At 52.6% G+C, this 21,864-nt stretch overlaps 1 protein-coding gene across 1 annotated transcript in view; it reads right to left on the bottom strand.

Annotated features, from left to right (window-relative positions):
• Positions 1 to 20,878, bottom strand: part of SBK1 (SH3 domain binding kinase 1) — a 50,299-nt gene extending 29,421 nt beyond the window's left edge. The window contains exon 1 of the mRNA XM_045542859.1: positions 20,115 to 20,878. The gene's annotated coding sequence lies outside the window, so the exon portion shown is untranslated. The remainder of the gene's footprint in view (positions 1 to 20,114) is intronic.
• Between the last annotated feature and the right edge of the window lie 986 nt (positions 20,879 to 21,864).

Raw genomic sequence — 21,864 nt, 5'->3', positions numbered from 1 at the left:
CAAAGCAGCTGGGGTAATTTCTCAGTCACTGGGGAGATCTCTGGGGCAGGGAGCATGTCGGGGGCAGTGCCAGGGATGTGGGCAGAGCACGCTGGGGCCAGAGAAGGTCTTCAGAATAGAGATGAGGACACTGGTGGCAAGTAGAAGCTGGGAAGGGAGTGGGGGACAGACTGTGTCTGCCACCGATACCTGGTGCTTAGAACAGTGCCCCGGTGGGTCTGGCACGATGCCCACATCTTCCAAGTGGAGCAGACAGACCTCTGTCATCCAGCATCTGTCCCCCGTCTTCTGACAACAGAACCCCAGTTTCCTTTAGGAACGAACATTCCCTGACATACCCTTCCCTACTCATTAGGGGTTCTGATGGCGGGGCTCACCTGTTTGACTCTAGGGGTGGTCTTGTGACCCAGCCTCCTGGCCATGGCTATTGTTTCTGAGATGGGTCTATGTCCCGAGCCAGGCCAGTAGGACACAGGCTCTCTTTCCATGGCACTGAAAGGCGGTCGGATGTGAGCCTGGGGTTGCTACCAGCGTGGAGGCCAAAACCAACACAGCAGACAGCAGAGCCGAGAGAGGCAGAATCCCTGTTCTCATGTGAGCCCCTTGGTCTAGCCATGCCTAAAGACTCTGGACTTTCCAGTTATGTGACCCCATAAAGTCCCTTTTGTGCTCAAGTCAGTTGGATTTGGGTCTCTGTTACTTACAACCCCAGGCTCTTATTATGTGTTAATGTGAGTTTCTAAAGTGTTGAAAAATGCAAGAGTAAGTTTAACATTCTCTCCTCTGTCCCGCATCACCACTGCTTCCTCGGCATCCTGGGGTGTGCAAGGGGGTTCTCAGAGGAAGCCCAGCCTGCCCGGGAGCACAAGGTTCGAATCCTTTGGAGTCCAGCCGCTGCCTCCTAAGCTGATTGTTCTTGGGGCCATGCAAGGGGCTGGGGGCTCACGGCTGAGCAGGTGGGCCAGCTGCCCGGGCTGCCATATGGGGCCTTTTCCCTTTAAGCTCCAGAGGGAAACGTCTGGGCCAAGTCACTCGTTCATTCCTGGGCACCCATACTGCGAAGGCACTAGGATGAAAGGACAGGCTAAACAGCACTGTCCTTGCCTTCAGAAGCTTCCAGCCTAGCAGGGGTGGCACTGCACTAATCATACCAATAAATGTAAAATTCTGACTGAGACCAGGGTCCAAAGGAGAGACAAGGACTGGGGGCTTCCTGGAGGAGGTGAGGCCATGTTGAATCTGAAGGGTGAGCAGCAGCTGAGTGGGTCCCTAAGTTGGGGGTATTGGTCATCTCTCCCCAAGCCTGCCCGGCAGCTCCTCCCTCCTGCCTCGGAGATCTTGCACTCCTTAACTCCGGTAAGTCCTGCCTAATGTCTAACCTGCATCCTGCCTGCTGCCTGCACAGCCCACTTTCTTCACTTGGGTCCCATGGGAGGTGAAGGTCACCTTCACTGAGCACTTCCCTCCTAATGCTTTTTGGGTCATCTCCTGTCTCCGGGGAGGGTCTCTAGACTTTGGGCAGCTACGATACGCCGGGCACTTTCTCAAAGGTAGAGTCTTCCCCCAATGGGGAAACTGAGGCACAGAGTGCAGAAGTCCTGGACTAACAAGGCCAGCCTCTTCCTCCCCCCTGCAGAAGGAATGGGACACCCTGTCCTGAGTCCTTTTTGCTCACTTATCTTCTTAACCTCTCCCGGGCTCAGTCTGTTCCTGGCACCCTCCAGAGCTGTGCCCCCTGGGCTGTCCCTTCCCCTCCTCCAGCTCCTGGCTCTGTTTACGCCCACACACTTATTTAACAATCACACACTTGTGTCAGGCCAGGTTCTAAGCATTTCACACAAATTAACTCATTTAATCCTTACAACAGCCCTATGAAGTGGTGCTCTCGCTGTGTATCAGAGACAGAGAGGTTGAGGAGTTTGCTGCAGTCACACTCTAGCTGGGACTCAACCCAAGGCCCTAAGCCCCTCCCTGCCCAGCCCTCCCCACCCCACGCCATCCCCTGCCAGCCTCACCTACTCCCCCCTGATCCACTGTATCCCATTTCCATCCCTCTCCCCATCCACCTGCCTGTCCCCATTTCCATTGCTGCCTCTGGGCTGCTGCCTGGCAGGGGCGCTGTCCTGGCGTCCTGGAACCAGGGGCGGGAACAGCGTGGAGGCTCGGGTGCTGGAGGGGCCCAGGCCACACCCTGCTCCGCTCCCAGCCTGGGGAGCCTTGGCTGAGCCGAGGGCCTGGAGGAGGCAGGCCGGGCTGGGAGCAGGAGGGGGCTGGGTGGAGCCAGGCCTGCAAGCCCTAATTAAGTCAGTTAATTAGGAAGGGAGGAGAAGCCTTGTGGGAGTTAATGAGCTTGGCTAATTAGGTGGATCCTGGAGAATGGCTTGAATTCTAGTGGCTGGGGAGAGACAGGGGCTTAGCCACGGTGGAAGGAGGGGGGATGAGATGCCAGGCACCTCCCCTGTCACCAGGGTCCATCTGAGGCCACTCCAGGGTCTGGTTTGAAGTTATTTATCATCAGGGTCTGCAGCCCTTACCAGGGCCATGTATGACATCAACATCTGAGCCTGAAGTCACCACCAAGGCCTGGCCCCTTGCCATCCATCCCTTGAGGGGTTCAATCTAGATCCCCTTTTGAACATTTCAGGGAATGAGGCTGTAAACTGAGCCCTGACCCTGGGACCCTTCAGAACAACCGCGACAATCCCTGTGATGCGTCGGGAACTATGGCTGCCACCCACAGTTCCCCTGATATTTCAGTTGGCAAAGATGTCCGCACCCTCTGTCACTATTGGAAGGGGGTGACAGCTGCGGCTCGGGGACAAAGGGGCTTGCCCTGGCACATCTCAGCCTGCTGCTCCCAGTGCAGACGCATGCGGGGCCAGGGGGAAGGCAAGGGAATGTCGTCTCCTAGGCCTGGTGCCAGTCACCTTGAGGGTCGCCAGCTGTCCCAGGAGCCTGCAGGCTCTCTCCTGCTCGCCCTGTTTCTCTCTAATCTGGGATCTAAATAACCGGGGACAGAGCAGTTAACACTGTGAGGTGTGAGTACTTGACCCAGGGCCAGTTACAGAGGGAGCGGGCACAGAGAAATTTAAATGCGGGCCTCTTGTTCAGAAAGCAGCAAAAAGCTTTTTCTTTCCTCCCAAGGACTCTCTTCCAGCCCGTCATGGTGGTTTTTATTTCCTGTTCAATGTCATGCTCCCTTGGGCACAGGCACACTGGTGGGGCAAGTGCAGACCCTCACATGTGGCCAGGGCCACCATGCTGCACACTCAACACCAATCCTGATCCTTCCCTTACCCAGGCGCCTGGCAGCCAGGGCCAAAGGGCAGCAGCAGCAGGTGGGGGCGGGGTGGGGTTGGGGGTCTGGGGGGGGATGGGGAGAGTGTAGTCGAGAACCTGCCCAGGGCAGGCGGTGGGCTGTGCTCGCTCATGGAGTGAGGTAGAGGCTCCAAGTGCCCGGCACACACTCCACTGTCCCATCAGACTTCATGTACAAAGCGCAGGCCCTGGTACCCTGTGCTGGTCACGTGCCCAAGAGGCCAGCCCCGACAACCCCCACGACCTGCTTGGGTCCTCACAGCTGCCCTGCACACTTGGTACTGCCAGTGCCCTCCTTTCACATATTTGCTCATTCACTCAGTTACCAAATATTTGCTGAGCACCTCCTACGTGCTGAGCACTGTTTGCAGTGAGCAAAACAAAGCAAAGCCCCTGCCCTCACGGAGCCTCCACTCTAGGGAGGGGAGAAGGCAGCCGACAGAAGAAATAAGTAAATGATTATGTTTCAGGGGGTTAGTGCCAGGGAAGAAATAAAGCTGGGAAAGGGGGCAGTGCTCAGGAGATGGTGACATCTGAGCAGAGACTTGGAGGAGGGCAGGGAGGGAGCTGTGCAGATAAGGGGAGGGAACAGCCACTGCAAAGGCCCTGAGGCCTGAGTGCCGCTGAGCCAATGTGGCTGGGAAGCGTGGGAGGAGATGAGGAGTGACAGACAGCTCGTTCAGGGCTTTGACTCTGAGTGAGGTGAGAATGGCTGGAGGGCTTGAGCAGAGGAGGGATGGGGTGTGTCTTGGGGTTTAACACGCTCCGCTGCTGCCATGGGGCGGACAGACTGTGGGCCAGGCTGGAAGCAGAGAGACCAGCGAGGAGGCCACTGCACCAGGCCAGGGGGAGAAGTTCGCAACTCGGCCCAGGGCGGCAGGCGTGGAGGTGATGAGAAGTACTGGACCCTGGATCCGTTTGGACACAGCCACCAAGATGTGCTGATGGACCAGGCAGTGGGGCAGGGGGCTCTGAGAGGACACAGAATGACCCCCAAGGCTTTTGCTCTGGGCACCTGGGCCATGAAGTCCCTTGGACAGCCGAGGACACCAAGCAGCTCTCTTCCAGGCTGGCCCCCAGGATTCCTTGCCCCAGAGGGTCTTCTCTCATTTTTGGGACACCCCACCCCTCCAGCTCTGCATTCCTAGGTGCCTGGGACCAGCAGCTGCAACGTGGAAATGTTTATACAAGCCTGCTTTGGCGCAGATTCCCCCACACAGGGTCACAGGCGGAGGTGCTTGCAGGGGCCAGGAAGGTGCCATGAATGGGGGACAGGGCCTGTGCAGGGGCAGTGGTGAACCTGAGAGCCCTGGCCCATGTGTGGGTGTCCCCCACCCCCCGGCATTGAGCCCACTATTGCTCCAAGGACTCAGGTTCTTGGAGCTTCCAAGTTTTTAAGAGAAGTTGGAAATCTGGATCTTAGGATGCAATGCCCTGATTATGAAATACTGGCAAATCATTTGAAAAGGTCAGAGCAGGTTACGTGCTTCTGTGGGACCAAGGATAAGACGAGGGGCTGCTCCTGTGCACCTTCTGTCCATGGCAACCTCTACACCTGGGGTCTCTGAGTCGTGCAAGCTGCAAACCTGGGAATGCAGACACCCCCTGGGGTCTGGCTGCATGGGTCAGTGCTTGGCTGGTCTAGGGCAGGAGAAGGGGTAAGGGGCAGTTACGAGAATGGCTGAGAGGAGCCTCTTGGGTGCTGGGCAGTGACATTGCCCCAGGGACGATGTAGTTGCCAGGAAAGGGCAGCTGCTGGTCCCTTGGGCACCAGGGCTCGAGAGGGTGAGACCAAAGCCAGGAATAAGCCGAATAAGCCACAGGGCGAGGTTTGTGCTCAGACAAGAGCACCAGCAAGGCTGAGCAAGAAGGGAAGGTGACAGGGCTCCTCTCTTCCCCTACCCCAGAGACCGCATCTCTGCCCCCTGCAGCTGGCGACCTCATCCACCCTGAGAACGACAGAACCATCGCTGTACCCATTTTACGGCTGACCAAACTGGGCCACAGAACCTTTAAGTGACCCGGCGAGGGTCACATGACCCGGAAGTAGCTGGCCTGGAGCAAGACCCAGGAGTATGTGGCTGCAAACTCTGATCTCTGAACACTGAGGTTGGCAGGAGCGGGGCCAGGGCTGCGGCCGGTCCCCGCGTGTGTGAGCGCCGCGCGCCCTCTGGTGGCCGACCCGCCGCCGCGCAGGACGGGCCGAGGGACCGCGGCGGGGCGCGTGCGCGCTCTCTGGCTGGTCCCTGTCTCTGTCTCCGTCTCTGTCTCTGTCTCTTTCTCTTTCAACAAGCACGTTTATTATCTGGTTCTCGAAGGGAAGACCACGCCATTTCCATCTTCTGCTCACCTGCGACCCAGGACATTCAACCGCCCCTACCCAGCTGGTCCACTCAAAGCCCCTGTCCCTGGTTGAAGCTTCTACGGCTGTGCCAGCCCCAGGGCACCTTCTTGCCGGTTTGTCTCTCCCCCAGCCCCCTCTGGCACGACCTTTGTCTGCGAAGGTCTCTTTGTCTGCACCGCGGTTCTCAAACTCTGCTGCGCGTTATAAGCTACCGGGGAGCTTTCAAAAGCCCTGCTGGGGCTCGGTGCGCCATCACGGACCGGCACAGCCCCCCGGACCGGCACAGCCCCCCGGAGGGCACCCCGCCCGGGCCACCGTCCTGCCGTCGTCCCGCCTGGCACGGCCGTGCGCCCGCTCTCTGCCCCCGCCGAGCGAGCCAACGCGGCGGGGGTGCGTGGGGGTCCCCTCTCAGCTATCAGTGTCCCTTCCCATTCAGGGGCACAGGTCTCCGGGGGCACTCGGCCCCGCCCCGCAGCCCGGCGGTGCCTGCCACTTGCCTATTCCTGCCATCTCCGAGCAGCGCTTCTCCGACTTGACTTTGCCTGTGACCTCCCAGGGATCTTGGCGTCTCCCCAGCCCTGGGGGCGCAGACGCCGCGGCTCCGCAGACCCCTCTCCGCGTGGCGGGGTCTAGGATGACTCTTCCCCACCTCCTCCTCCCTCCTCCGACCGCGGCTCCCACGTCGCCGAGAGCGCGGGTGGGTCAGACACAGCTCCCCCGCCTCGGCCCGCGAGCCCCGAGCGCGCCTCGCGCCTCCCTCCTGCTCGACCTCTCCCGACCCTGGACCGCAGGACGGCGCTTCTCCCGAGCAGGCCGGGCCCCCACGTGGGCGGCGGGGACTTGCTTCTTACCCTGCCCTCCCCGCCCCGCGTCATCCCCCTGTCCTTTCCCCGGGACGTTCTCTAGGGCCCCGGCTCTAGCGTCTCCTCCTGACCCACATCGCATTTCTTGCCTCTCCTCATCTGCAGAGCTTCGCGATGGAGTTGGCTACATTGTCTCTGCTCTGCCGCCTCCCCGTCCCTTTTTTTCTTATCTCCGCTTCTCTAAAAAAAAAATATATATATATATAATAAATATAATTTTTTATTCAAGTTAAATGTGCCCATAGTTTAGAATCAATTAAACAGATGGCCCCACCCCCACTCCCCCCCCTTTTTAAGGGTAATCAGCTCTTTTAGCTGAGGATTAGTCACTTTTACCACCGCCTTTCCTACGTGACAGGTTTACATTGTTTCTTTTCCAGTTTTAGGCATTACCTACCAGCTTCCCACTTCGGGAGAAGAGAATTTAGCTCCTTACATCCAGCCCTCACCCACCCTCCCCACTTCCTATCCTCACCCTCAAAATACAGTTGCATAATAATATCAGTCATATTACTAATGTTTACATATTGTAGAAACCTTATGTACAGCCCTATACGGAAGACGATGATTTCTTTCCCTTTACCCCCTCTTTTTATAATGGGCTTTATTTTTTAGAGCAGTTGTAGGTTTATAGAACAGTTGAGCAGGAAGTCTTTGAATCTACCAAGATGAGATTTTCTTTTTGGTTCTATACTCTCTTTCCAGACCGTTACAATCAACACATTTTTGCCAACAAGAAATAAATTTGTTTATTCCTGTAGCGTAAAAATCCGTGCTTTGTGAGTGGACGAACTCTTGGAAAGCATTTTCTGCATCCTGCTGGTTGTGGAAGCGTTTCCCCTGCAAAAAGTTGTTGAGATGCTTGAAGGTGTGGTAATTGGTTGGCGAGAGGTCAAGTGAATACAGCCGTTGAGGCAAAATTTTGTAGCCCGATTCCTTCAACGTTTGAAGTGTTGGTTGTGCGACGTGCGGTCCGGCGTTGTCATGGAGAAGCATTGGGCCCCCCAGTTGACCAATGCCGGCTGCAGATGTTGCAGTTTTCGGTGCATCTCATCAATTTGCTGAGCAGACTTCTCAGATGTGATGGTTTTGCCGGGATTCAGAAAGCTGCAGTGGATCAGACCAGCAGCGGACCACCAAACAGTTGCCATGCAACTTTTTTGGGTGCAAGTTTGGCTTTGGGAAGTGCTTTGGAGCTGCTTCTTGGTCCAGTCACTGAGTTGGTCATCGCCAGTTTTAGTAGAACATCCACTTTTCATCACACGTCACAATCTGATCGAGAAATGATTGTTGTTGCATACGATAAGAGAAGATGACACTTCAAAATGACGATTTTGATAAGTGGGTGCTCATGAGGTACCCACCTATTGAGCTTTTTCACCATTCCAATTTGCTTCAAATGCTAAACGACTGTAGAATGGTTGACCTTGAGTTCCTCAGCAACTTCTCGTGTAGTTGTAAGAGGATCAGCTTTGATGATGGCTCTCAATTGGTCGTTGTCAACTTCCGCTGGCCAGCCACTGTGCTCCTCATCTTCAAGGCTCACATCTCCTTTGCAAAACTTCTTGAACCACCACTGCACTGTACGTTCGTGAGCAGTTCCTGGGCCAAATGTGTTGTGGATGTTGCGAGTTGTCTCCACTGCTTTATGACCCATTTTGAACTCGAATAAGAAAATTGGTCGAATTTGCTTTTTGTCTAACATCATTTCCATAGTCTAAAATAAATATAAAATAAACAGCAAGTAATAAGTCGTTAACAAAAAAAATAAAGCGAGGAATGTGCGTTAACATGATGTATAATATAACCACATTTATTTAAGAATGTATTCCAATGGCAAATTTCAACAATGGTAAAAACCGCAATTACTTTTGCGCCAACCTAATACACTGTTATTAACTAAAGTTCATAGAGAATATTAGGGCTCATCCTTTGTGTTGTACAGTTCTATAGGTTTTGACAAATGCACCATGTCACGGATCGGTCATTACAGTGTCATACAGAATAGTTTCACTGCCACAAAAATCCGCTGTGCTCCACCCAGTCATCCTCCCTCTTTCCCCCCAGTTCCCTGGCAATCACTGACCTCTTTACTGTCCCTATAGTTTTGGTTTCCATATTTTCCACATATTTGTCATATAATTGGAGTGATACAGTACTTTTCAGACTAGCTTCTTTCACTTAGTAATATGCATTTAAGTTTCCTCCATGTCTGTTGGTGGCTTGAAAGCTCATTTCTTTTATTGCTGAATAATATTCCATTGTATGGACATACCTATCGAAGGGCGTTGTGGTTGCTTCCAACTTTGGACAATTATGAATAAATCCATTATAAACATTCATTACAGATATGACACCAAAAACACAGGCAACAAAACCAAAAATAGACAAGTAGGACTACATTGAACTAAAAAGCTTCTGTACAGCAAAAGAAATAATCAACAGAGTAAGAAAATGACCTACAGAATGGGAGAAAATATTTGCAAACCATATATCTGATAAAGAGTTCATCTTCAGAATATATGGGGAACTCCTACAACTCAATAGCAAGAAAACTAGTAATTCGGTTAAAAAATAGGTTGAGAACTTGAATAGACATTTCTCCAAAGAGAAATACAAAAAAATGCTCAATGTCACCACTAATCATCAGGAAAATCAAAACCACGATGAGCTATCACTTCATGCCTCTTGGGATGGCTGTTATCAAAAAAACAAAAGACAGTCCGGGTGCGGTGGCTCATGCCTGTAATCCTAGCACTCTGGGAGGCTGAGGCGGGTGGACCGCTTGAGGTCAGGAGTTCGAGACCAGCCTGAGCAAGAGCGAGACCCCGTCTCTACTAAAAATAGAAACAAATTAGCTGGCCAACTAAATATATATAGAAAAAATTAGCCGGGCATGGTGGCGCATGCCTGTAGTCCCAGCTACTCGGGAGGCTGAGGCAGTAGGATTGCTTAAGCCCAGGAGTTTGAGGTTGCTGTGAGCTAGGCTGATGCCATGGCACTCACTCTAGCCAGGGCAACAAAGTGAGACTCTGTCTCAAAAACAACAACAAAACACAAAAGACAGGCCAGGTGAGGTGGCTCACGCCTATAATCCTAGCACTCTGGGAGGCCCAGGGGGGTGGATTGTTTGAGCTCAGGAGTTCAAGACCAGCTTGAGCAAGAGCAAGACCCCGTCTCTACTAAAAATAGAAAGAAATTATCTGATCAACTAAAATATATATATAGAAAAAATTAGCCAGGCATGGTGGTGCATGCCTGTAGTCCCAGCTACTCGGGTGGCTGAGGCAGAAGGATTGCTTGAGCCCAGGAGTTTGAGGTTGCTGTGAGCTAGGGTGACGCCACAGCACTCTAGCCCGGGCAACAGAGTAAGACTCTGTCTCAAAAACAAACAAACAAACAACAACAACAAAAAACAAAAGACAACTTTAGGCAAGGATGAGGAGAAATTGGAACCCTTGCATATTATTGATGGGAATTCAAAATGGTGCAGCTGCTATGGAAAACAGTATAGAGGCTCCCCCAAAAATTAAAAATAGAACTATCATACGATCTGACAATCCTACTTCTGGATATTTATCCAAAGGAATTTAAATCAGAATTTAAAAAAAAATTAGCATTCCTGTGCTCATTGTAACAATATTCACTATAGCCAAGATATGAAAATAACCTAAATGCCCATCAACAAATGAATGGATGAAGATGTGGTATATACGTACAATGGACTACTACTAAGTTTTAAAAAGGAAGGAAATTCTACAATATGTGACAACATGGATGAAACTAGAGGACATTAAGTGAAATAAGGCAGCATAGAAAGGCAAATATGATTCCACTTATGTGAGATATCTAAAATAGTCAATTCCATAGAATTTGGTTCTGTGGTTGCCAGGGCTGGGGGGAGGGGAACACGTAGCATAAAGTTTCAGTCAAGCAAAATGAATAAGCTCTAGAGATCTGGTGTACAGCACTGTACCTACAGTTAACAATAATGTATTGCACATTTAAAAATTCGTTAAGAGAGTAGATCTCATGTTAAGTGTTCTCATCACAATAAAATAAAATAAAAAACAAACAGATATTTATGTGCAGTTTTTCTGTGGATATAAGTTTTCAATTTGGGTAAATACCAAGGAATGCTTCATATTTTCTCCCATACTATGTTTGTCTTCTCATTCTCTTGGCAGTGTCTTTTGCAGAGCAGAAGTTTTTTATTTTAAATTTCTTTCCCTGTTCTGCACAAAAGTTTTGTTTTCCTAGGTTGGATAACTTTTTTTGGTGGGGGAGGGTATTTGTTTTCCTATGTGTTTATGTCTAATTCAACCACATTCTCTCCAAGTTGTGTGTATTTCTCAAAAGATCAAAGACATTATTCTATCAGTTTCACCTTCCTGATGAAATCTCTTCTAGAACCTTCTGACTTATTCCACGTCCACTGTCCAGAGGGCCTCCTCTGGGATCTCCTTTCACCCTCATCTGGGAGATTCCCTTTACCTTTCTTTTGTGTTGGATCCATGTTTCCTGGAGCCCAGGTCTTAATCTTTATTGTTTTTCTTATTTTACTTTTTCCTGTTCTACTTGGTTTACCTCCTTGTTTTAGTGGAACACATCCTCCAGTAGCTTTCCTAAAAAAGAGTGCATGGGAGGTAAAATTTTTGAGCTCTTGCAAATCTGAAAATATCTTTTTTCTATTTTCACTTTATTAGTGGTTTGGTTAGGTATAGAATTATAGGCTGAAAACAATTTTCTTTCATACTTTTGAAAACATATCTCCATTGTCTTCTGGTTTCCAGGATTGCTGTTGAGAAATCTGATGCCATTATGATTCTCAATACTTTGTAGAATTATGCAGAATTTTCTTCTTGCTCCTGTGTTCTGAAATTTAATGGTGAATTGGCCTTGGGATGGGTCTATTTTTATCCTTTGGATGGTCACTTCATGGGCCCATTAAATCTGGAAACTCAGTACCTTCAGTTCTGAGAAATATTTCATTGACTATTGCCTCTCTTCTGTTTTCTCAGTTCTCTCTTTACGGAATTCCTTTGTTCAGGTGTTAGATTCCTGCTCTGGTCTATTTTCCACATTGTGACAGCTGTGGTCATGCCTGCTAGGTTGTCCCTTCAAGAAAGAACTTGCTATTCAGCTTTAAGGAGTGCAGTTGGCCGACAGCCCCCAACCATAGCACCTTTAATATCTGCCCAGTGGGTTGAGCCAATATGAAGGTCTTCTTGGGCAGCCCCAGCCAATAACTGAGCACAGCCCCTGCTGTGCCTGGGCCTGGCCATTTCTTCCAGTGTAAGGGTCCTCTCATGCACAGTCTTTGCTCTGGGGCTCCCTGCTGGGTTGGCCAAGATTTTGTTAGGTTTGCATCAAAGTTTGAGGCTCTCCCTGCCCAGATCTGGTTCCTTCTCTTTTTCCTTTCACAGGTATCACATTTACATCATGGTTTGAAGACTCTCCCCACCCAATCTGGTTTCTTCCTCCTTTATTTTCCCCAGGCATTAGGGCCCCAGAACTTCTTGTACTCCTAGCTCCATTTCAGCATCTGTATATTGGAGGACTCCAACCGACACATATATCTTTATCTCTTTGCTCTATGCTATGCTCTGAATGTTTGTGTCCCCCCAAATATGTATGTTGAAGTCCTCACCCCCAAGGCGATGTATTGGGAGGTGGGGCCTTTGGGAGGTGATTAGGTCATGAGGGAGATCCCTCATGTCATGAATGGGATGAGTGCCATTATAAAGAGGCCCCGGAAAGATCCTAGTTCTTTCCACTGTGTGAGTTATAGTGAAAAGATGTCAGTCTAAGAGTGTCACTAGACACCAAATCTGTGATGCCTTGATCTTATTTGTGATGCCTTAAACCTTTTAAACAAGTTTTCTATTTCTGCTATGATATTCTTAATTTCCAAGAACTTTTTTGTTTTGTTAATTCTCGGAGGTTCCCCCCACCCCAAATAGCTTCTAGTTTTTGTTTCATAGTTGCAGTATATATTCTTAAATCTCTAAATATAGTAATAATGGTTTTACTTTTAAGTTATCTTTTCCCTGCATATTGTTTCCTCCGAGTTCTGTTTTCCTGTTTGTTTTGGTTCTGGCAGTTCTCAAATGTTGATGTTCCCTGCTTGTCTCATGTTTAAGAAATTTCAAAAGTCACAGAGGCCAGGCGTGATGGCTCGCACCTGTGATCCTAGCACATCGGGAGGCTGAGGAGGGAGAAACCCTTGAGCTCAGGAGTTCGAGACCAGCCTGAGCAAGAGTGAGACCTCGTCTCTACAAAAAATAAAAAAATTAGCTGGGCATGGTGGCATGCACCTATAGTCCCAGCTACTTGGGAGGCTGAGGCAGAAGGATCGCTTGAGTCCAGGAGTTTGGGGTTGCAGTGAGCTATGATGACGCCGCTGCACTCTAGCCCGGGCAACAGAGCAAGAATCTGTCCGCAAAAACAAAAACAAAAACAAAACAAAACAAAACTAGAAAACAACAGAAATCACAATAACTGTTGCGTGTGTGTGTGTGTGTGTGTGTGTGTGTGTGTGTGTGTGTGGTGGGGGGGAAGGAAGTGTTGACTGCGGTCATGATGAAACTTTCTGGGGAGACAGAAATGTTCTATATGTGGATTGAGTTACACAGGTGTATACATTAGTTGAAACTCAATCTGACCACTTAAGATCATTGTAGGGGATATAGCACCTCTTATTTTTTCCTGGATAAAGCTGGAACCCATTCTGCTAAGTGAAGTATCCCAAGAATGGAAAAATAAGCACCACATGTACTCACCATCAAATTGGTTTCACTGATCATCACCTAAGAGCACATTTAGGAATAACATTAATCGGGTGTCGGGCAGGTGTAGGGTGGGGGATGGGTGTACACATAATGAGTGTGATGTGCACCGTCTGGGGGATGGACACGCTTGAAGCTCTGACTCGGGGCGGGGGGCAAGGGCAATATACGTAACCTAAACTTTTGTACCCCCATAATATGCTGAAATAAAAAAAGATCATTGTAACTCACCGTAAATAAATTTTAAAAACTAAAAATACAATTATAAAAGCAAGCTGACGAGAAGCACTGTGCTGGGGATGGGGGTGGCTTATTGACTCAGGGGTTCAACGTAAGGAAATTGGTTGGGCTGTTTCGCTGGGAAATCCCGAGGCCAGCATGCCTTGGTAACCTTTTCTTGGCTGGTCGGACTCTAAGATAAAAGGCAGAGCCAATACAAACAGAGAGAAAGCAATCTGGAGGACACAGAAGCTGTGCAGGGAAAAGAAAACTAAAACGAGGAGGAACCAATAACAAAATGGCTGACATTAATATATTTGGAGATTGAAGGGAGCAAACTCTGGAATCTCCCAAGACTTCTGGAAAGTTGAGGCCGGACCCCACGGTTCTGGGAGCCAAGAGGGGGGAAAAGGCCTGGGAAGAAGGGGTGAGGGGCCAGGGCTTTCCACCTTCAGGTCGGATACAGAACTCCCCCCTCATTAGCGCCTGGTGCCCCCCAGCTCAGAGACCCTGTGTCCGACCCTGTCTGGAGAGAAAGCTCCGGGCTTTGTTGGGGCGGGAGAAGCAGGGCCAGCTGTGCCACGTGGGGCAGGACGTCTGAGGGTTAGAGCCCTTCCTAAACCAATCCTGGTTTCAGCCCAGCTTTACTCCCATTTCTAGAAGTACCTAGTCTATTCTACGGGAACGTTTTAGGGGGTTTTGTGGGGTGAATTCGGGTGCTCTTGGCTTGTTCCTCTACCAGCTCAGGGTTCACTGAAGGGACAACTTCCTCCATCTGCTAAGTCAGTTAACACACGTTCTTCTGCCTTCCAGAGTCCAGAATGGTGTTGCCGTTTCCTCCTTTTCCAGTTGATCTGTTCCTGCTGATTTATTTGTACTCTGGTAGGCAGAGCGATGACCCTCCCAAATGTCACGTCATAGTCCCCAGAACCTGTGAATATGTTACCCTCTATGGCAAAAGGGACTTTGCAAATGTGTGTTCAGCACCTTGAGATGGGGAGAGGATGCTGAATTATTCAGGTGAGCCCACTCTCATCGCATTAACCCTGAAAACCTTTCCCGGCTGTGGTCAGGGACAGCCGTGCAGGCTACACTCAGGGGAAGAGAGATACACCTGGCTGGAGGGAGGGAGCCACGGGCCAGGAGACACCGGTGCCTTCTGGAAGGTGGAAAAGTCCAGGAAATGGATTCTCTCCCCTGTAGCTTCCAGAAAGCCTTTCCAGAAAGCTTTCTAGAGCACTCCTATCAACACTTTGCTTTTAGCTCAGTGAGACCTGTGTTCCTTCTGATATATAGAACTGCAGGGATTAATGTGTTTGGTTTCAGTCGACTAAGTTTCTGGTAATTTGTTATGGAAGCAATATAAGACTCATATGCACACCTTAAAAAATATTCACTCACTATTGTTTTAGTGGAGTTTAAGGACACAGAAAAGTTATCTGTGTGTGTGTGTTCAATGCACCATCTTTAACTAGAAGTCACCACTCAAACCTACTTTTGTCTCCACCCCTTCATGACATGTTCTTTTTATTTATTCATTGAGACAGGGTCTTGCTTGGTTGCCTGGGCTAGAGTGTCAGCGGTGTCATAATCGTTCACTATAACCTCCAACTCCTGGGCTCAAGCGATCCTCCTGCCACAGCCTCCCAAGTTGGCTGGCACTACAGGTACGCATGACCACGCCCAGCTAAGTTTTCTATTTTTGGTAGAGATGGGGTCTCACTATATTGCCCAGGCTGGTCTCAAACTCCTGGACTCAAGTGATCCTCTTGCCTTGGCCTCCCAAGTGCTAGGATTACAGGCGTGAGCCACCGTGCCCCGCCTCATGACATGTTCTAATCGAAGACTTGTACGTGGCTAAATCTAATCTGGCCTCCCTTGACCATTCAGCATCTCTGACGCCAGAGGACCACACCCTCCCTCCTTCTTGTCACGCTCTCCCGCTGGCTTTCATGACAGCATACGATCCTAGCTTCCCTCCCACTCGCCCAGATGCTCCTTCTCCGCCACCCTCACTGTCTTCTCCGTTACATGATCTCAGAAATGTGGGGTTCCTCAGGGCCCCTCCTGGAGCCTCTCCCCCCCCACCCCCCATCTCTGCAGTGTGATCTCACGGCCCCAACGCCACCTTTACGCTGATGACCCTGACATTCCACCACCGGCTGAGATGTCCTCCTCTGATATCAAGTCCTCCCTTGACGTCTTCACTTGGACACCGCACCTGCTTCTCAAATTGAAAATATCTGTGGCAGGATTCTTGCATTTCTCACCAAACCTCTTCCTTCCCTTGAGTCTTCTCGGCACCCAGGTACTTATCCAACCCCCAAGGCCCAGAGTCACCCTGACTCCCTTCTTCCTCTAACCCATCTGCGAATTCTGGCGGATTCCGCCTCTGAGCGATGTTTAGAAGGCATCACTCCCCGATCTCTAACACCCACCCCCGCGTCACCACTGTGACCTCCACGCAGTGGCCTGTGTCCACTCTGGTCCAACAGCCATTGATTCTCCCCAGAGCAGCCCGAGATGTAATTCAAAATGTCAATCAGATTATATCACTTCCCCCACTTAAAAGCTTCCAAAGGCTTCCCAGTTCCATCTAGCACAAAATCCATTCTCCTGCCCATGGCCTACAGGACCTGTGTGATCTGGCCGTTCCTGTCTCTCCCGCCTCACCTGGTCACTGTCCCTGTCACCTGCTCTTCCCCAGCCACTCTGACCTTTGTTCCCCACACTCTCGCCTGCCTCTGGTCCTGTGTTTGCTTGGCCTGGGCTGCTGCTGTGTGTCCCCCCACCCTTCCCATGGCCGGCTCCTGCCCATTCTCTGGGTCTCGGATGAAATGTCCCGACCTTCCCTGGTCAAACTGTGCTGGTCGCAACGCAGCGCGATGTGCTGTAATAGAGGCGTGAGCATCATGCCCTCGGCTTCTGTCGTGGAACAATGCAAGAGACAGCCCCGCAGAGAACACATCTGCATTTGCTGAAAATTTCGACCTTCTCGGATGAAACGTCCCGATTTACACAAAGTGCGTGTCTCCACCACCACTGGTTGTTTCCTTCACAGTGGGTTTTGAACTTTGATGATCCTATTTTTTGTCTCCTTGTGTTTTGTTTGACTCCTTCATCCGATTAAGCCCCAAGAGAGCAGGGATGGTGTTCTCAGTCCGGTTTCTGGTGCCAGCCCACTCAAGGTGCTCGATGGATTTTGTTGAGTGAATGAAGGAAGGAAGGAAGGAAGGAACCCATTGGGCACCTATGATGTGCCAGATGCTTTCACGTATACCCAATTATTTCATCGTCATGACGACCCGATGAGGCTGTCCCACTGGACTACGTTTCCCAGCCTCCCTTGCAGGGAGCTGTTCTGGCCAACGCACGTGGGCAGAAGCGAAGGCGGCTACTTCCAGCTTTGGCTCATAAAAACTTCATGTGTGGTGTCCACTCTTGCTCTTCATCTGCTGGCTGGATGCTGAAGATCCTGCAGTGGATTCTGAGGCTCTGGGTGGCAACAGAGTCACGAGGTGAAGGGAACCTGGGTCCCTCCTGAGAGACGGTGTGGAGCAGGGTCTCCCCTGCCAACCCCCGCTAGACTTTACAGAAGCAGGACGCAGAACTCCACTGTGTTGAGCCATTACAACTTCTGAGCTTATCTGTTACAACAACTTGCCTCACCCTAATGAATACACCAAAACTCCACATGGAGGTGGCTGGCCAGCGACACCGTGGGTGACACTTTTGTTGATAAATTTTTGTTGAGTGCAGATGTGTTCTCTGCGGGGCTGTCCCTTGCATCGTCCCACAACAGGAGCCGAGGGCACGGTGCTCGCACCTCTGTTGAGCACATCGTGGTGCATGTTCCAGTGCGTGCTGTTGCGTCCTCGTTAGGCTCTGAGCCCCTCCGGAGAAGTGCCTGTGCCACGTTCACCTCTGGCCTCAGCATCCAGTCCCCAGGGCGCCGCAGGGAAAGTTTGTTGAATCCACAAGTAAGTGAACAGATCACCTGCACCCCTCATTGCCTCTCTGTCCCTGAAAATACCCAAGAAAGTCCAACTCTTTAACTTTACAGAAGCCCAAAGAGAAGAAATGACTTCCCCAGGGTCGTGCAGAAGCAGGAGGCGGCAGCAGCAGCCTGCCCCAGGGCTGTGAAATGTGGCAGCAGCTATTTGGGAGTGAAGCTTGGCACTTTCTGGGGGCTGGAGAAGGCTGGGAGAGTGGTCAGGGGCAACCACAGGCTCCTCTGAGCCCCAAGGTGACCCCACCCAGTCTCACTTCCCCGCTGCCCCACTGTCCTCCCCCGGCAGCAAAGAAATAGCCCAGAGCCTTCCCTCCCACCCTTCCCAGCCAGCACTGCCTGCTCCCGCAGCCTGGGCGGGCACATCACTCCGTATTTTTAGCTTCACCACCTGGCACCTGTGGTCACTGTCTCTGCCCAGCCTGGCCATGTCCCCTCTGAGGCCTTAAAGGGCCAGAGCCTGCCAGCTAGAAAGGAGACCAGTTCCTGCAAACATAGGCGGAGGCCGGGAGGCAGAGGGACACCCCTACAGAAGGGTCCCCAAAGTTGGAGGCGGGAGATGGAGAGATGAGGAAGGAGGGGGCAGAATCTCATGGTTGCCTGTGCCTGTCTCATGCTGGGGCTCCCCGATGCTGATTTGCTCAAGTTGCTCACTGGGGGAACGGGTCAATGTCACACGTCCATTCCCCCTAAGACCTGAGGCTGCAAAGTCTCCAAGGCAGGGCCTGGGAGTGTGTATTTTTAACAGTCAACTCAGGTGATTCTGATGCCCTCTCTCTCCATGTCATATTCCTTCCTTCCTTCCTTCCTTCCTTCCTTCCTTCCTTCCTTCCTTCCTTCCTTCCTTCCTTCCTTCCTCCCTCCCTCCCTCCCTCCCTCCCTCCCTCCCTTCCTTCCTTCCTTCCTTCAACAAGCACTGGAGCTCCCACTATAAAAACGGTCGTTCTATCATGAGTCTGTTGCTTTGGGCACTTCCGCACCTGTAATTTCACAGAGTCCCCTCTGTTGCCCTTGTTTTGCTTCAGGCCCTCAGCACCGCCTGCCCCTGTGCCTACGGATCAAGTTCTTGGCTCAGCGGTCAAGGCCCTTTGTGATCCAGGCCTTCTGTCCCTGCCAGCCTCACCCCTACACGATTTCGTTTTCACACCACTGAGCCTTTGCTCTTTCCTCAGCTTCACTCAGCACGTGGGAGAGTACCTGCACTTCAAGATAGACCTGGTGGGTCTCCTGTCGTTCCTGCGGGCAGAGGTGGTCCGTCTTTCCTCCCGACTCCCTGCCCACCGTGCACCCATGCCCATCGAGGCGCCCACCACTCTGTGCCCAACCGATCTGTCCTCTCCTCTCTCTCCCAGCAGGCTGGGACCCTGTGAGGGCTGGGGCCAGGTCCCAGTCCCCGGCTCAGGGACTGGCACTCTGCGGGTGCCCAGGGGCCATGGCAGGGAGCAACCCTCCCATTTCACAGATGAGAAGACAGAGGCCCACAGAGGGGAAATTTTGGACCCAGGGTCCAACAGAGAGAGTCAGGGAGGAGCCTGGCCCAGGCTGCAGGAGCCCACACCCCAGCCCTCCTGTCCCGCAAGGGGCCTGGGCGCACCCGGCTTGGTCCCGCGTGCCCTTTCCCCCACCCCGGGCAGTGCTGACTCAGTGCTGATGGAGGCGTGGGCGGGCTGGGCTGGAGCAGAGGTGACCCCTGTCTCCTCTGCATTGTCCAACCATTCCCAGAGCCTGTGGTCACGGCTTGGGTAATGCACTTGGCTGGAGTCTGGTTTCCCTGTGGGCGGGGCTGGGGAGAGCCAGCAAAAGGAACAGTGGGCCCTAGGGCGTGAATCCCCACTGGGCCCCTGCACAATCCCTCTCTCCACGTAGGTATAGAAGTCACACCTGCTCCCACAAACACGGACACACACTCACAATCACACACACTCACCCCCACATACCTCATTCTCTCTCTTCCTCCCCCTCTCTTTTTTACACACACACACACACATACACACACACACACAAGAGCATATTCACACCACACATTGTCACATATTAATTCAACAAAGACTGAACACCTATTAGGTGCCAGTGGCATGCAGGAAGGAAAGGTGGCTCTCAGATCGGGGTGGGGCAGGGGCCTCCAGGAGGGCTTCCTGAAGGAGGAGGCAGGCATTGCAGCTGGGCCTGGCTGGGGGAGAGCCAGGGGAAGGGAAGTCTAGGCAGAGTTTCACTGGAGGTGGACACAGGGGAGACAGAGTGTGATGAAGTGGGAGGTGTCGTCGGCCTGAATCACCCAGGCCTTGAACGCCCAGCAGAATGTTGACTTCATGCTGTGGGAGCTGAGAGCTATGGAGGCTTCTGAGCAGAGGAGGGACATGACCACAACGGGAGAGGACTGAAAAGTCACTCTGGGGCCAGGGTGGGAGAGACAGGAGGAGGCGGGGATGACAGCCAGGTAGGAGATCTGAGAGTCTGGAGCAGGAAGGTGGCCGTGAGCAGTCAGCAGCGTCAGAGACTCAGAAGCAAGACCACCAGGCCCAGAGGGGCCCTGGCCGGGAGCTGTGCCCTCCCCTGCCCCCGACGGCACTGACCTCCGCAGTGGGACCTCTTCCAGCAGCTCCTCCTCCTCCTCCCTGTGGAAGCAGACGAAGCAGAAGGCTGGCACATCGTCCGTGCCACAGCCCGTGGGCCAGGCCAGGGGCAGCTCCAGGACAGGGCAGGGGTGGCTGGTGGCGGTCGGGGGGGCATCGTCCCCAGCCTGGGCAGGAGTCCCTGAGCCAGAGCGCTCCAGGGTCAGCAGCCTGTCGGCCTCAGGGCCCCGCACCGGCCCACCCACCACCTGTGCCTTTGCGCTCAGGTTGCCCGTCGCCTCGGTGGGTGGAGGAGCCTGTGGCTCTGTCTGACGGAGACTCTTGTCCCGACCCACGGGGGCTCCAGCCACAGGGCTGGGCCTCGGGCAGCGGCTTCCAGCCGCCTGAACTCAGAGGTGCTGGCCGGGGGACAAAGGTCCGGCAGGGCCCCTCGCCACCCCCTGCGGAGCCCTAGGCCCCTGGGTTGCCCACTCTGCTGCTGTCTGTCAGAGGCGGGAATGGCAGACAGGCTTGCAGACGACCTGTCCTTCTGTCCATCTGTCTGTCCAGCTGTCTGCTCCTTCCTTTCCGGCCAGCGTGGCCACAGAGGTGGCTTCCCTAAAAAAGTTTGTTCTCCTCTGCCAGGGTGGGTGGCACGGGCGGCCCCCAGGAGAGAGGGTTTGGAGCTGCAGCTGGAAGGTGGGCGAGATGGGCGAGGCTGGCACGGTGCTCACGTCGTCCTCGAGAAAAGTTCTGACCCTGGAGTCCGGGTCCTGCTCGGCTCGCTCCGCCTGGAGACTCCCTCTGCTCCCCGCTCCCTCCGACTCCAGTGGCTGCTCTGGCAGACCGGCTGGGCTGTGGGTATTAATAGCTCCACATTCACGCTGAGAAGCCTGCAGGTTAACTCCTTCCCTGCCAGAGCCGGGGAGCCCGGCAGCGTGGCCAGCCGCCTGCTGGAGTGGCCACCAAAGGCGGCGCCTTCATCCCGTCCCCGCCCGGAGCCTGGCTGCCACGGCGGATGCTCAGTGCCACCTCCTGTCGCCGAGGCTCTCTGCAGCGGTCTCGGTCAGGGTGGCCTGGCCACCTGACCCCTCCACGTGCACCTCCAGGAAGCCGGGTGGGGCTGCGGGCTCAGGGCAGCACTCCGGAGACGGGCAGGGCTCTGTGCTTCTGGGAGCACCGCAGGGCTCCCCAACTCACACGTTTACCCCTCAACTCACTGGGTCCCCCGCATTCCCCATTGCCAGTTCTGGACCCGTCCTGTGGCTGGCTTCAGTGGCCCCAGAGATGAAGCTGACTGCTGCCTGGTGTGTTTAATCGAGGAATGTGGGCAGGGGGTGAGAATGGGGGAATCAGAATAGAATTTGTTTGCCTGAAAAATGTTTATTGAGTGCCTGCTACGGGCCAGGCCCCGTGCTGGGCATGGGGCACACAGCAGTGAAGAGGGCAGACGCCCGTTCCTGCCTCTGTGGGTTTGCACGTCACTGTGGGAGGCCAAGGGGGCTGCGGTGTGAGTGAGGACAAGATGCTTCCCACCCAGCAGGTGCAGCCCCAAGGCCAGCTTGCGGTGTGGACCCCGCCTGGGTTTCAGCCCCACCCGCCTCCTTTGCAATTTACAACACGCGCAACCATTCACAGTGGCCCTGGAGATACCAGCAAACAAAGGAAAAATAAACTCCAATTGTGAAAAGTACTATTAAAAAAATAAAACAAGGACATATGAGAGAGGATGATGGAGAGGTAGTTAGATAGGGTGTTCAGGGAGCACCTC

This window comes from Lemur catta, chromosome 2, assembly GCF_020740605.2.
Source record: "Lemur catta isolate mLemCat1 chromosome 2, mLemCat1.pri, whole genome shotgun sequence".
Taxonomy (NCBI): Eukaryota; Metazoa; Chordata; class Mammalia; order Primates; family Lemuridae; genus Lemur; species Lemur catta.
This window is presented reverse-complemented; position numbering and strand designations above follow the sequence as displayed.